At 31.4% G+C, this 13,729-nt stretch overlaps 1 protein-coding gene across 48 annotated transcripts in view; it reads left to right on the top strand.

The window, feature by feature from the left end:
* The window catches only part of RIMS1 (regulating synaptic membrane exocytosis 1), a 621,810-nt gene that overhangs the window by 500,699 nt on the left and 107,382 nt on the right, over positions 1-13,729 (top strand). The window lies entirely within an intron of this gene.

The raw sequence follows: 13,729 nt of genomic DNA, 5'->3' as shown, positions 1-13,729 counted from the left end.
GGGAAAAGCAATTCAGAAAACCCAAATGTTGTTCTTTCCATTTACATTGTTGTAGCAATTGTGTATCTGTTTCACTAACATTGTACCAGTTCGCATAGGTCTTCTCATATGGTTCTGACATTTTTAATGTTACATTAAAAGTTTTATCATTATGTCAAGTTTATCAAGAAAAGAATACAAGCAACTTTGTAACTACTAGTTACTGATAAAGAATCTAAAAGCTTACATTTAAACCAAAACATGGTTTTAAAAGACCATGCAATCCAAGTGACATGAAATTGATTTGAAAAGGCTTTTATCAAGCATTGTGGAGAAGATAGAAAATTAAAGTTGAGAGTATATTATTTATACTTTTGGTAATTAAATGGCACCTTACATAATTCATAGGACTTGAAGTCAAGAAGATCAGATTGTGGCAGCTGTGTGATCTTAAATAAGTAACTTTAGCTTTTTATGCCTCAGATGAGACGATAATAGCACTTATTTCATGGGGTTGTTTTGAGTACAAAATAATGTATTATGAATTTTTGTTCGAATTATGAGAACTAATGTTACATGACATAATATAGATTTTGTTATATTTGTTTAAAGATCAAAAAGATTTGAATTTTCTTAGCAAACCTTTTTTTGAGTCTGGAAGAGACTAATGCCTAATTTTTGAAACATTTAGAGATTTGAAATTATGTAATAAATTATTTAGATGATAGTATGAATCCTAGGATAAAAGGCCCATCATATTTTGAGAATTTGTAATGACTTTATAGATCACTTAGTCCAATGCTCTTACTTAACAGATGAAGAAACTGAGTTTCAAAAAGGGTTAAATGACTCACCAAAGGTTTTTCCACTATTAAGTAGCAAAACCAAAATCTGGATTCAGGTATTCTAAAGTTGATAGTGTTATTTTATCTCTTAATAGGAATATCAGAAAATTTTCTTCTTTATGCTACCAACACCTAACATAATCCCTGAAATATAGTAGGGAAGGAGAAGGATTAGAGCTATTATTTCAATGGTCTAAGGAACTTCTATTATGAAACTGCCTAATACTAGTATCTTGTCTTACACTTGATAATCTTAGAAAGCTGACTTAAACACAGAGACTGTGACTTGCCTAGAAACTGTGACTGGCTTACAAAGTCAATACCTAACCAATGACAATTTCTAAACCCATCTTCCTGAATCAAGAGGCCAGATATTTAAGTGAATAATAAATAATTTTCATTGTTTATTTAAAGATATGGAAGGTGTTTATCAACTTTATTTAACCAAAGATCTTTCCCTATCCACTCTCTTCATTAGAGGCAGCTTGGTAGCATGAGTAGATTGCTTAATATGGAGCTATTTAAAAAATGAGTTTAAATATTTCTTCTGATACTTGGGAGAGTCAATTTATGTCCTTCTCCTTCAGTTTCCTCATTAGTAAAATGTGAATAATAAAAACACCTAACTCATAGGGTTGTTTCATCAAATGAGATGTTTGCAAAGTGTTATATAACTTCAAAGTGTTATATAAATGCTATAAATGCTATTTACTATTATTATTATCACCATTAACTACATATTTAGTTGGTCTCACATTTTTGCTCTATGATCATATTGATTCCTTCCTATTCCTTTCCACTAACTTTATCCTAGTTCACCTAAATAATCAGATGGTGAATTGGATTGGATTGGTTGAGATTGGTAAAAAAACAAAAAGATTAAGCTCCTTTGATCTAAAAGAAACTATTTTTTCAGAAGGAATATTACATATATACATTTTAAATGATGGAAAGACATGCCTCAAACATATGTCTAATACTTCAAATTCCAAAATACATTAATCAGATAGCTTTTAGGAAATTAAAGTGGCACTACTATTCAGTTCAATTCAACAGCTAATTGATTTGAAGGTAAGCTCCTTGAGAAAAACTGATTACTTTTTATAATTATGTCCCAAGTATTTATAATTCTTGACTCACTATCTACTAGTATCTACTATATCTAATAGTATCTACTATTAAATAGATACTTAAGATAAGCTTTCAGATTAATCACCTTTATTTACAATTATGGTAGCTAGCTGGAACAGAAGATAGAATGGCAAAACTGGAACCAAGAAGACTCTTTTTGAGTTCAAATCTGATTTTAAACATTTACTAGCTGTGTAACTCTGAGAAAGCCACTTAATCTTGTTTTCCTCAGTTACCTCATTTGTAAAATGATTAGGAGAAAGAAATGACAACCAGTTCAATAAAAAAAGAAAACCCCCAATGGAGTCATGAAAATAGAATAGCAATTTGCAATATATTGTGTTAGGTGTTCCATTGAGCTACAAAAGGAAAATAAAAATATAGTCCTCTTCTCAAGGAATTCAATAAAAAAAATGAGACTCCTCATTTGGAAGAAATAGTGCAAGTTGGGAATTGTAATTAATTATACAAAGCAGTTAACAAAGTTTTAAATGGCAGAGCCACAGATTATTGCAAAGAGAAGTTGGAATATACTTCCCCTTTGAGATGACGTCAAGGAACCCTTGCACATGCCTTGTCATTTCTTTTTTTTTTTCACTTAATAGCATTTATTTTTTTCCAATTACATGTAAAGATAGTTTTTGACATTTTTAAAAGTAAAACTTTGAGTTCAAAATTTTTCTACTTCTCTTCTTTTCCTCCCTTCTTCCCAAGATAACAAGCAACATGATATAGGTTATACATGGATAATCATGTTAAACATATTTCTGCATTCATTATATTGTGAAAAAATCAAAACAAAATGGAAAAATCACAAGAAGGGAAAAATGACAAACAAAGTGAAAATAGGATGTTTTGAAATTCATTTTGACTCCCTAGTCCTTTCTCTGGATGTGGATAGTATCTTCCATCATGAAACTTACGGAATTGTCTTTGACCATTGTATTATTAGGAAGAATTAAGTCTATCATACTTGATCATCACACTATTTCTGTGTACTATGTTCTTTTGATTCTTCTCACTTCATTCAAGATCAATTCATGTAAATCTTTCCAGGTTTTTCTGAAATCTGTCTCCTCATTATTTTTATAAAACAATATTATTTCATTACATTTATATGCCATAACTTGTTCAGTTGCTCTCCAAATGATGGACAACCATTCATTTTCCAATTCTTTGCCACCAAAAAAAAAAAAAAAAAAAACTGCTATAAACATTTTTGTACATGTGAGTATTTTTTTCTTTTTTATAACCTCCTTGTTATACAGACCTAGGACTAGTAATGCTGGATCAAATTGAATGCACAGTTTTGTTGCCTTTTGGGCATAGTTTCAAAATGATCTCCATAATTGGTAGACCAGTTCACAACTCTACCAACAATGTTTTAGGATCCTAACTTTTTCACATCTATTCCAACATTTATCATTTTCTTTTTCTATCATATTAGTCAATCTCATAGGTATGAGGAGGTACCTCAGAGTTGTTTTACTTTTCATTTCTCTAATTAAAAGTAATTTAGACCATTTTTTTACATGACTATAGATAGTTTTAATTTCTTCAACTGAAAACTACCTGTGTATATCCTTTGACCATTTATCAATTGGGAAATGACTTAGATCTTTATAAATTTGATTTCATTCTCTGTATATTTTAGAAATGAGATTTTTATCAGAAACACTAGATGTAAAAATTGTTTCCCAGCTTTTTGTTTTCCTTCTGAATTTAATGCATTGGATTTGTTTATGAAAAAACTTTTTAAAGTAATGTAATCAAAATTTTCATTTCAAATTTCATGATGTTCTCTATCTCTTGTTGGCCATAAATTCTTCCCTTCTCCATAAATCTGATAGGTAAGCTATTGCTTGGTCTCCTTGTTTGCTTCTTGTTACCCTTTATGTCTAAATCATGTATCCATTTTCATCTTATTTTGGTGTAGGGTATAAGATATTGCTTTATGTCTAGCTTCTGCCATACCATTTCCCAGTTTTCCTAGAAGTTTTTACAAATAGTGAGTTTTTATCCCAGAAGCTGGAGTCTTTGGATTTATCAAACAGTAGATTTTTATGGTCTTTGACTACTGTTTCTTACATCCTAACCTCTTCCCTTGATCACCACTCTATTTCTTTTCCAGAACCAAAAATGTTTTGATGATAGCCATTTTATAATGCAGTTTTAGTTGGGTATGGTTAGGTCCCCTTCCTTTATATTTTTCCATTAAGTCACTCAATATTTTTGACCTTTTTTCTTTCAGATACATTTTATATGTAATTATAAAATTATATTATAAATTATGAAAAAATTTTTTGGTAATTTAGCTTTATGTTAAATATATAGATTAATTCAGGTAGAATTGTAATTTTTATTATATTGGTTTGTCCAATCCATGAGCAGTTGATATTTTTCCAACTATTTAAGTTAGTCTTTGTTTTAAAAGTATTTTGTAATTGTGTTCATATAGTTCTTGATTTTAATCTTGTCATGAAGACTCCCAAATATTTTATATTATCTACATTTATTTGAAATGGAACAACTTCTCTTTTTAACTTGCTGTTGGGGGTTGTTAATAATATATAGAAATACTAATTTAAATTTTTTTTAAATTTCTATATCCTGAAAGTTTGCTAAAGTTCTAAATAATCTTAAATAGTTTGGCATACAATTGGACAAAATATTGACATACAGTTGGGCAAAATAGTCCTAATTTTCATTTTAATTTCCTTCACATTTTTAAAAAACTTAATTTTAATTCTAGTTATTTGGTTTTATTTTTAAGTCAAGTTAACTGAGGTTTATCTGTTTTATTGTTTTTAATAAAGCTGGTTTTTAGTTTTATATATTAGTTCAGTAGTTTTCTTTCTTTCAGTTTTATTAATGTATTCTTTGGTCTTCAGAATTTCCAATTTGGCATTTGATGGAATTTTTAATTTGTTCTTTTTCTAACCTTTTAAGGTTCATGCCCAACTGATCTCCTTTTTCACTATTTTATTCATGTTGTCTCATTATTTCCATTCTCTTGGATGAAGTTATTGGCTTTCTATGATTTGTTATTTGACACACTCTTTCTTTAGGATTAGGTTATTTAGTTTCCAATTACTTTTTGGTCTATTTTTCCATAATATTTTATTATATATTATTTTATTACATTATAATTTGAAAAGGATAGATTAAAATTTCTGCCTTTCTCCATTTAATTATGAGGTTTTATGCCCTAGTACATAGTCAATTTTTGTGTAGGAATTATGTACTGCTGAGAAAAAGGTATTTTCTTTTCTATCCTTATTCAGTTTTCTTGAGACCTATCAAATATAATGTTCTAAAATTCCTTTCAATTCCTTAATTTCGTTCTTATTTTTGTTGTTAGATTTGTCTAGTTCTGAGAGGGAGAAGTTGAAGTCTCCTACTAGTATAGTTTGGCTCTCTGTTTCTTGCTATAATTCACTTAACATTTCCTCTAAGAATTTGGATGCTATACCATTTGGTGCATGTATATTTAATACTAATGTTACTTAACTGTCTATGATACCCCTTGGTAAGATGTAGTTTTCCTCATTTGTTCTGTTAATTAGACCTATTTTTGTTTTTTTTTTCTTTTTCTGAGATAAGAATTGCTACTTCATAACTTATTTCTTATTTTGTTTTCTTTCCTATTTACCTTTTTATGTTTCTTTTTATCCTTTTAAAAATATTTAATTATAGAATAACATATTCTGCTTTAGCCTTTCACCATTACTCTGTTTGTATCTCTGTGCTTCAAATCTGTTTCTCGTGAAAAACATATTGTAGAATTTGGGTTTTTGAACTACTCTATCTACTTCTGTTTTATGGCATAGTTCATTCCATTCACATTCACAGTTATGATTAATAACTCTGCATTTTCTTCCATCCTGTCACTCCCAATTTATACATCTCTTTCCTTTCACTCTTTCTCCTACCAGTGTTTGTTTTGATCACCACCTCCCTTCTGTCAGTCCCCTCTTTCCCTTTTCCCCTCCTACTTTCCTATAGGATAATACAACTCCTATACTTAACTAAGAGGTATATTCTCTCTTTGAGCCAAATCAGTAAGACTCAAAAAATGCTCAACCCTTCCCTTCTTTCCCTCTACTGTAATAAGTCTTTTGTGCTTCTTCATGTGATATAATTTATCCTATTCTGCCTCCTCATTTCATCTTCATTCAATACATTTATATTTTCACTCTTTACATTTAATTATGCGGTTTTTATGCCCTGGAACATAATCAGTTATTGTGTAGATGATACATACTGCTGAGAAAAAGGTATTTTCTTTTCTATCCCCATTCAATTTTCTTGAGATCTAGTGTGTATAACTTTCTAAAATTCTATTCAACTCATTTCTTATTTTGTTGTTAGATTTGTTCTGAGAGAGGGGAACATTTAATTAATAACTATATATTTACTTCCATCCTGTCATCCTAATATCATATACATATATATGACACACAAATGTTACCCTATGATGTTCTAATTTTTCCCCTCCTTCCTCCCCCCAAGATGACAGGTTGACCAATACATGTTAAATATGTTAAAGTATAAATTAAATACAATATATGTATGCATTTCCAAACAGTTGTTTTGCTGTACAAAAAGAATTGGACTTTGAAATAGTGTACAATTAGCCTATGAAGGAAATCCAAAATGCAGGCAGATAAAATTAGAGGGAATGGGAATTCTATGTAGTGGTTCACAGTCATCTCCCAGAGTTCTTTCACTGGGTGTAGCTGGTTCAGTTCATTACTGCTCTACGGGAACTGATTTGGTTCATCTCATTGTTGAAAATGGCCACATCCATCAGAATTGATCATCATATAGTATTGTTGTTGAAGTATACAAGTATACAGTATTGTTGGAGTATACAACGATCTCCTGGTCCTGCTCATTTCACTCAGCATCAGTTTATCCTACGATGTATATATAAATGTCATATCATAATCACCTTATAACCATACCCTCTGTCTATGTATACTCCTTTTACTGGTCCTAATATTTCTCAGTAGTTACTAGTATCATGTTCCCATGTAAGGATGTGAACAACTTAATCTTATTGAATAAGATTTTTTTTGGTTGATATTTTCTTTTCTATTTACCTTTTTATATTCCTCTTGAGTCTTCTATTTGAAGACTGAATTTTCTGTTCAGTTTTATTATTTTCATCAGGAAAGCTTGAAAGTTCTCAATTTCATTGAATGTCCATCTTTTTTATGAAATTTTATTTTCTTCTGGGTAATTGATTCTTGGTTATAATTCAAACTCCTTTGCATTATGGTATATTATATTTTACACCCTCTGATCATTTAATGTAAAAGTTACTAGGTAAGTCCTGTGTGATCCTGATTGTGCCTTCTTGATATTTTAATTATTTCTTTCTGGCTGCCTGCAGTATCTTCTCCTTGACCTGATAATTCTGGAATTTGACTACAATATTCCTTAGAGTTTTCATTTGAGGATCTCTTTCAGGAGATTCTTGATGGAGCTTTGAATGACAAATTGACTCTCTGATTCTAAGATATCAGGGCAGTGTTCCCTGATAATTTTTCTTTGTTTTGTGTTTTTTGTTTTGTTTTGTTTTGTTTTGCTGAGGCAAAAGTTAAGTGACTTGCCCAAGGTCACACAGTTAGGAAGTGTTAAGTGTCTAAGACCAAATTTGAACTTGGTGCTCTCTCCATTTTGCCACCTAAAGTTGCCTCTTCTTGATAATTTCTTGAAAGTTGCTGTCCAGGCTCTCCTTTTGATTATGGCTTTCAGGTAGATTGATTTTCTTAAATTATCTCTCCTGTTATCTATTTTCCATAGTAGTTTTCCTAATGAAATGTATTAAATTTTCTTCTATTTTTCATTCTTTTGATTTTACTTGAGTGATTCTTGATATCTCACAGAGTCATTAGCTTTCACTTGCTCAATTCTAATGTTCAAGGAAATATCTTCTTCAGTTAGCTTTTGTGCCTCCTTTTCCATTTGGCCAAATCTACTTTGCAAGGAGTTATTGTTTTCAGGGGATATTTTTTCCCATTTGGTCAATTCTACTTTTTGTTCTGACTCAACTCTTTCTATGCCACTGGTTTTACACTACACACAGCTTTTTGTGAAATCCTACCTATAGAACAAAAAACTGTTGGAGCTTCAGGAATTACCACATGTACAGTACATCATTTGCCATTTTCATGATGGCTTGTCCTTCCTACATTTTATTATTCATTTATGATTACTATTATAGGCCCTTCAGATTCTGTCTGGTTCTCCTGAGGAATATTTATGGTTATTAGAAATCTCTTATGAGAAGACCCAATGATAGTTATTACAGAAATCCTGTGAAATGCTGTATTAGTGCACAAATGAATAAAAGATTTCAAGTTTTGTGAAAGTCTCTTTTGACGATGATTAAAAGTCATACTGCTGTGAATGAGGTCTCTTTCCCTCCCAAGAGAGACAAGTAATTTTTCTTTTTTTTTCTTTAATTTATTTATTTATGTATTTTTTATTTTTATAGCTTTTTATTTACAAGATATATGCATGAGTAATTTTTCAACCTTGATCTTTGCAAAACCTGCTGTTCCAACTTTTCCCCTCCTTCCCCTTACTCCCTTTCCTAGATAACAGGTAGACAATACATGTTAAAGATGTTAAAGTATAAGTTAAATACATTATATATATATATATATATATATATATATATATATATACATAAATACAGTTATTTTGTTGCACAAGAAAAATAGGACTTAGAAATAAGGTAAAATAACCTGAGAAGGAAATAAAAAATACAAGTAGACAAAAACAGAGGGAGTAGAAATGCTATGTTGTGGTTCACACTCATTTTCCAAAGTTCTTTCCCTGGGTGTAGCTGGTTCTCTTCATTATTGAACAAATGGAACTGATTTCGTTCATCTCATTGTTGAAGAGAGCCACATCCATCAGAATTGATCATCATATAGAATTATTGTTGAGTCCTGCTCATTTCACTCAGCATCAGTTCATGTAAGTCTCTCCAGGCCTTTCTGAAATCATCCTGCTGGTCTTTTCTTACAGAACAATAATATTCCATAACATTCATATACCACAACTTATTCAGCCATTCTCCAATTGATGGACATCCATTCAATTTCCAATTTCTAGCCACTACAAAAGGGGCTGCCACAAACATTTTTGCACATACAGGTCCCTTTCCCTTTAAGATCTCTTTGGGATATAAGCACAATAGTAACACTGCTGGATCAAAGGGTATGTACAGTTTGATAACTTTTTGAGCATAGTTCAAATTGCTCTCCAGAATGGTTGGATGCATTCACAATTCCACCAACAATGTATCAGTCTCCCAGTTTTCCCACATCCCCTCCAACATTCTGCATTACTTTTCCTTGTCATTCTTGCCAATCTGAGAGATGTGTAGTGGTATCTCAGAGTTGTCTTAATTTGTATTTCTCTGATTAATAATGATTTGGAGCACCTTTTCATATGGCTAGAAATAGTTTCTATTTCTTCATCCAAAAATGAGACAAGTAATTTTTCACAAGGAAGTTAGTGACCCTATATCATTATAGATCTGCAGATCAGGACTTTTAGAAAGATTTTCAAAAGGAAAGTAGGGAAAGCTTCAGAATGTATTTGCAAATATGCTTAAATTCATTTTGTTACCCTATTATATATTCCTTATAAGATGTGCCTAAGTTGGAGAGGCAGGCAGGATTTCAAAGGAGAGAAATATTTTGTTAAACATTGGAAAGGGACTATATCTACAATGGCCCACTAAAGATGCCTATGAGCTTTCAGAAAACAGATAGTTCCTTTCTAATACAACATTGACTGGCAAATTTTTTCTTTCCCTATTAATACTCTCAGTCATGAATTTGTAAGCTATTGTGATTTTTCAGTGGGTCTTTTTAAAAAATTATTTTATTTGACAAAAATAGAGCAAGAAAAAAAATGAAAATCAGAAAAGGAATAAAAAACAAAAGAGAATATTGCCAGGTGCCCAGCAGAACACCAGGGAGAATTCAAAATATTTAGCAACAAATTAGCAGATCAAGAAAGCAAATACACTAGTAAAAGAAATTATATTCATGATATTTTATTCATATATTTTTCTTTACTTTCTTGTAATTATTCTTTTTGCTCCATACCTTCTTTACTTTATTCTTTTTCTCCCTTTTCATCCATACCACCACACCTAAACAAGCTACATTTAAGAAAAAATATATTTATGTGTACATATGTAGATTTTTTAAAATAAGAGGTATTAGTATAAGCACCTCTAATCATGGAGTGGAAAATGGTGCCTCGGGCTTCACTTCAGCTTTCCCCTCTAACCAGGAACCCCAAACCAAGAGCTCTACCCTCCTGGAAGTGCCCCTATCCAGCAATGTCCCTTCCCCCATTGCTTTTGCATTCACTGAGTGCTGGCTCCTTTTCACCCAGGGCCGCATTTCAGCAGCATACCTGGCCCTGTTCTTCCCCATTATCTGAGATTCACTTGGTCTTCCTGAACTCAAACCCTGATTTGACAAACAGTCCAGGAAGTTAAAAGTCTCTGTGTTTCCTGCCAAGGCTCCAGCCACAACTAGTTAGCCCAAGGAGTCCATATTTAATATTTCTAAGGAGCTAGCCAGAAGTTGTTTGCACTTCAGACAGATTAATCCTAAGACTAAGATCTTTTTTCATATCTTCTTTGGTTGTACCTAGAGAACTCCTGTTCTATCCCAAGTCTTCTTGATTTTTTACCAGTCTATATTCTCTCTAAGGCTCAAATGTCTTCTTTTTATGGGGGAAATCTGGAGAGTTTGAAATTTATGACTATATTCCACCATTTTCCTGGAATCCCCACTCCAGCCAATTCAATATTTAAGGAGTTGTTTTCTTGAGTTAATTTTTATGCTTTCTTTTCCAAACTATTTATTCTTATTTTTTTCATAATTCCACATCTCTCATCTTTTCCCCAAATTTTATTGTATTTCTCTTACTTGATTTTTAAAATCTTTTTTGAGTCCTTCCAAGAGGGCTTTTTTAGGCTTTAGACCAATTCACATTCCCCTTTGAAGCTTTTCATTTAGATATTACTATCCTCTTCTGATTATTTTTTTAATCTTCCCTGTCTCCATAGTAATTTTCTATGCTAATGGTTTTTGTTGTTGTTGTTGCTTTTTTTGCTCATTTTTAAAAGTTAAGCTCTGGAACATAAGGAATATTGTGATAAGTTTATTGTGCTGAAGGCCATAGACCTGGTCTCTGGTTTTCCATTTGTGGCCTCACCTATAATGGGACCTGGTGACTTAGCCTAGTCGTACCTGTTATTTGGGAGTTTGGGGACTGGAGGCTTCACATTTATTTGGCCTGCTATACCACTAGTCTGCTGATTCAGTTGCTGATCTGCGCTCTATAACTTAGAGCCTCCCACTGGCTAGCCTAGACATTGTCTCCTCTGGGTTGCACTCCTATTTCACCCGAGTGAGATTAACCTTCCCTGAAGTCCTTCTAAATTGTTTTAAGCTATAAAATTGCTTCATCCTGTATTTTTATGAGTTTTCTTGCTCTAGATTGCTTGATTTAATATTGTTTGTGCGGAAAATGAGACGGGGAGTAGAGGGGTGTTCAGGATACTTCTGGTTTCTCTCTAACATCTTGGCTCTGTCTCCCATGCCTTGGCATTTCTATTGACAAATGCTAACTCTACCCTATCTATTTATATATCCCATTATTCCAAACTCATTTTTGGAACTTTGTGTCTTCACTATACCTGGATCTTAGAGTAGAACATTTCTAAGACCATCCTAAACTCTAAATATATGATCTGTAGGAAGACTAGCAAATATAATCAATCATATCCAACTTACACTCCACTGATGGAAACTCTAGATAGCCTCCCCTCAAAAAAAAATCTGATTAATTGATTAATGTTTTTAGGCATTTCTTATTTTAGAAATACTCTAGAACTATATTTTTTTAATATTCAAGTTGTGTCAGACCACTTTAGTTCTTGAATATTATGGAAAATAAGATTTCATATTAAAACAAACTCATGCATTAGCACACACACATACTGTAGTCTCTCATGAGAACAACATTTGTTTTAGTTCTGTATTAAAAAAATTTCATTTGCATTCCCTATTTATGCAGTCTCACATAACTATAGACACACATACATATACACAATAACTTTTGTTATCTGAATATCTGCCATGACTTTTCCTAATCATTGAGATATTTTAAATTATGGTATTTGTTACACTGAATATTTACTGTCCATCTGGATGTTTGACAGTATATTGACATACCAAAGTAATGCCCATATGAGTTGTCAAGTTTTTTTTTTAATATTTTTATATAAAGTTATTATAAATGGTTACACAAAAATTATGTTCCAAAACTCACTTAACTAATGTGCAACTTTACAAAAACACTTTTAGCATAAATAACACACTATGCTATGTGGTAGAAATGCAAAAATAAAAACAGTTGCTAACCCCAAAAAGCATACTTTCTATTCGAGGGACAAGACATTTAAATGTATAAGTAAATGCATTATAGTTTGATGTGGAAAATAATGCTGACAACTGGGGTAAGGGAGTTCCAAGGGCTTCACTTTAATTATTTGATGTACATAATCATAGCAAACTTCATATTTCCATTTAAAAAGAACTTCACTTCACAAAAACTTTATTTAATGATAGAAAAAATAATATCTGGATTTATAAAATATAAAAATCTTACTATATGCCAAGTTAAAAATAGGGATTGAGAGCTTTGAATTTAAATCTACAAGCAAAATGGAATCAATGGATGAAGACTGTATTGATTTTGGTTTCTACCACAAGACAAAAATGTCTATTTACCATAATACTTAACATTTGTTATAGAATTAAAAGGCACTCCATGGGTAGCATTCATATGAACTCAACCAACAATATATATTTTAAGAAGAAATATTGAACAAATGATTGAGTAATACAGATTGGCTTAAAACAAAGCTTTGTAATAATGATTCAGGAGTACTTTGTTGACATTAAGAAGAAAAATATCATTAAGGAGCCCAGTGAAATGGTGGGAATTATACATTTCATTGGTGGTTCCAAAATTTTGGGATCTATCATAATAGCCTGGAGAATCTCAAATATACCAGAATAATAGAAAAATAATAAAAATATTGTTCTTGCAATGATTTCTATTGGAATCTCAATGAAAGAAATAATGATGATAATTATTATCATAATTCACATTCATAGAATGTGTTCCCTGGAAGATGTGCCCTATATTCAAGGTAGACTCCTAATCCTCTATTTCATGAGCCATTACTGATTTAATTTTGTTTTTGGAAATCACAACTCAAGATTAGTCATTGCCATGAGAAATTATAAAATGTTAACCTCGAGGAACCTTAACCTAATCAACGATGTATATTATACAAGAAAGCCAGAAAAACAGTATAATACATCACTACAGGCTTTAAACATTTAGCATCTACTAAATATATAACATGACATAACCTAGTGGATAGAAGTTTACTGTCTTCCATAGACAGACAATCTCTATAAACAAAACTTAAAGTGCTATAGAGAACTCAACCAATAAAATGTAATAGAAATATTATCACATAATGAATTGTTGCCCACAACCATCAAACAATATTATTGATACATAAAAATAACATTTTAATTGATGTTAGCAAATCAAATATATATGATTTCTGTGCTACATGGAAGAGAAAGCTGTCAAAATATACAGTTCTGGAACACACAAAAATAAGATCTTGTGAGAAGATGATGAGA

Source organism: Sminthopsis crassicaudata, chromosome 4 (assembly GCF_048593235.1).
Source record: "Sminthopsis crassicaudata isolate SCR6 chromosome 4, ASM4859323v1, whole genome shotgun sequence".
Lineage (NCBI taxonomy): Eukaryota > Metazoa > Chordata > Mammalia > Dasyuromorphia > Dasyuridae > Sminthopsis > Sminthopsis crassicaudata.
The sequence above is the reverse complement of the archived record's forward strand: the minus strand, read 5'-3'. Positions and strand labels throughout refer to the sequence as shown.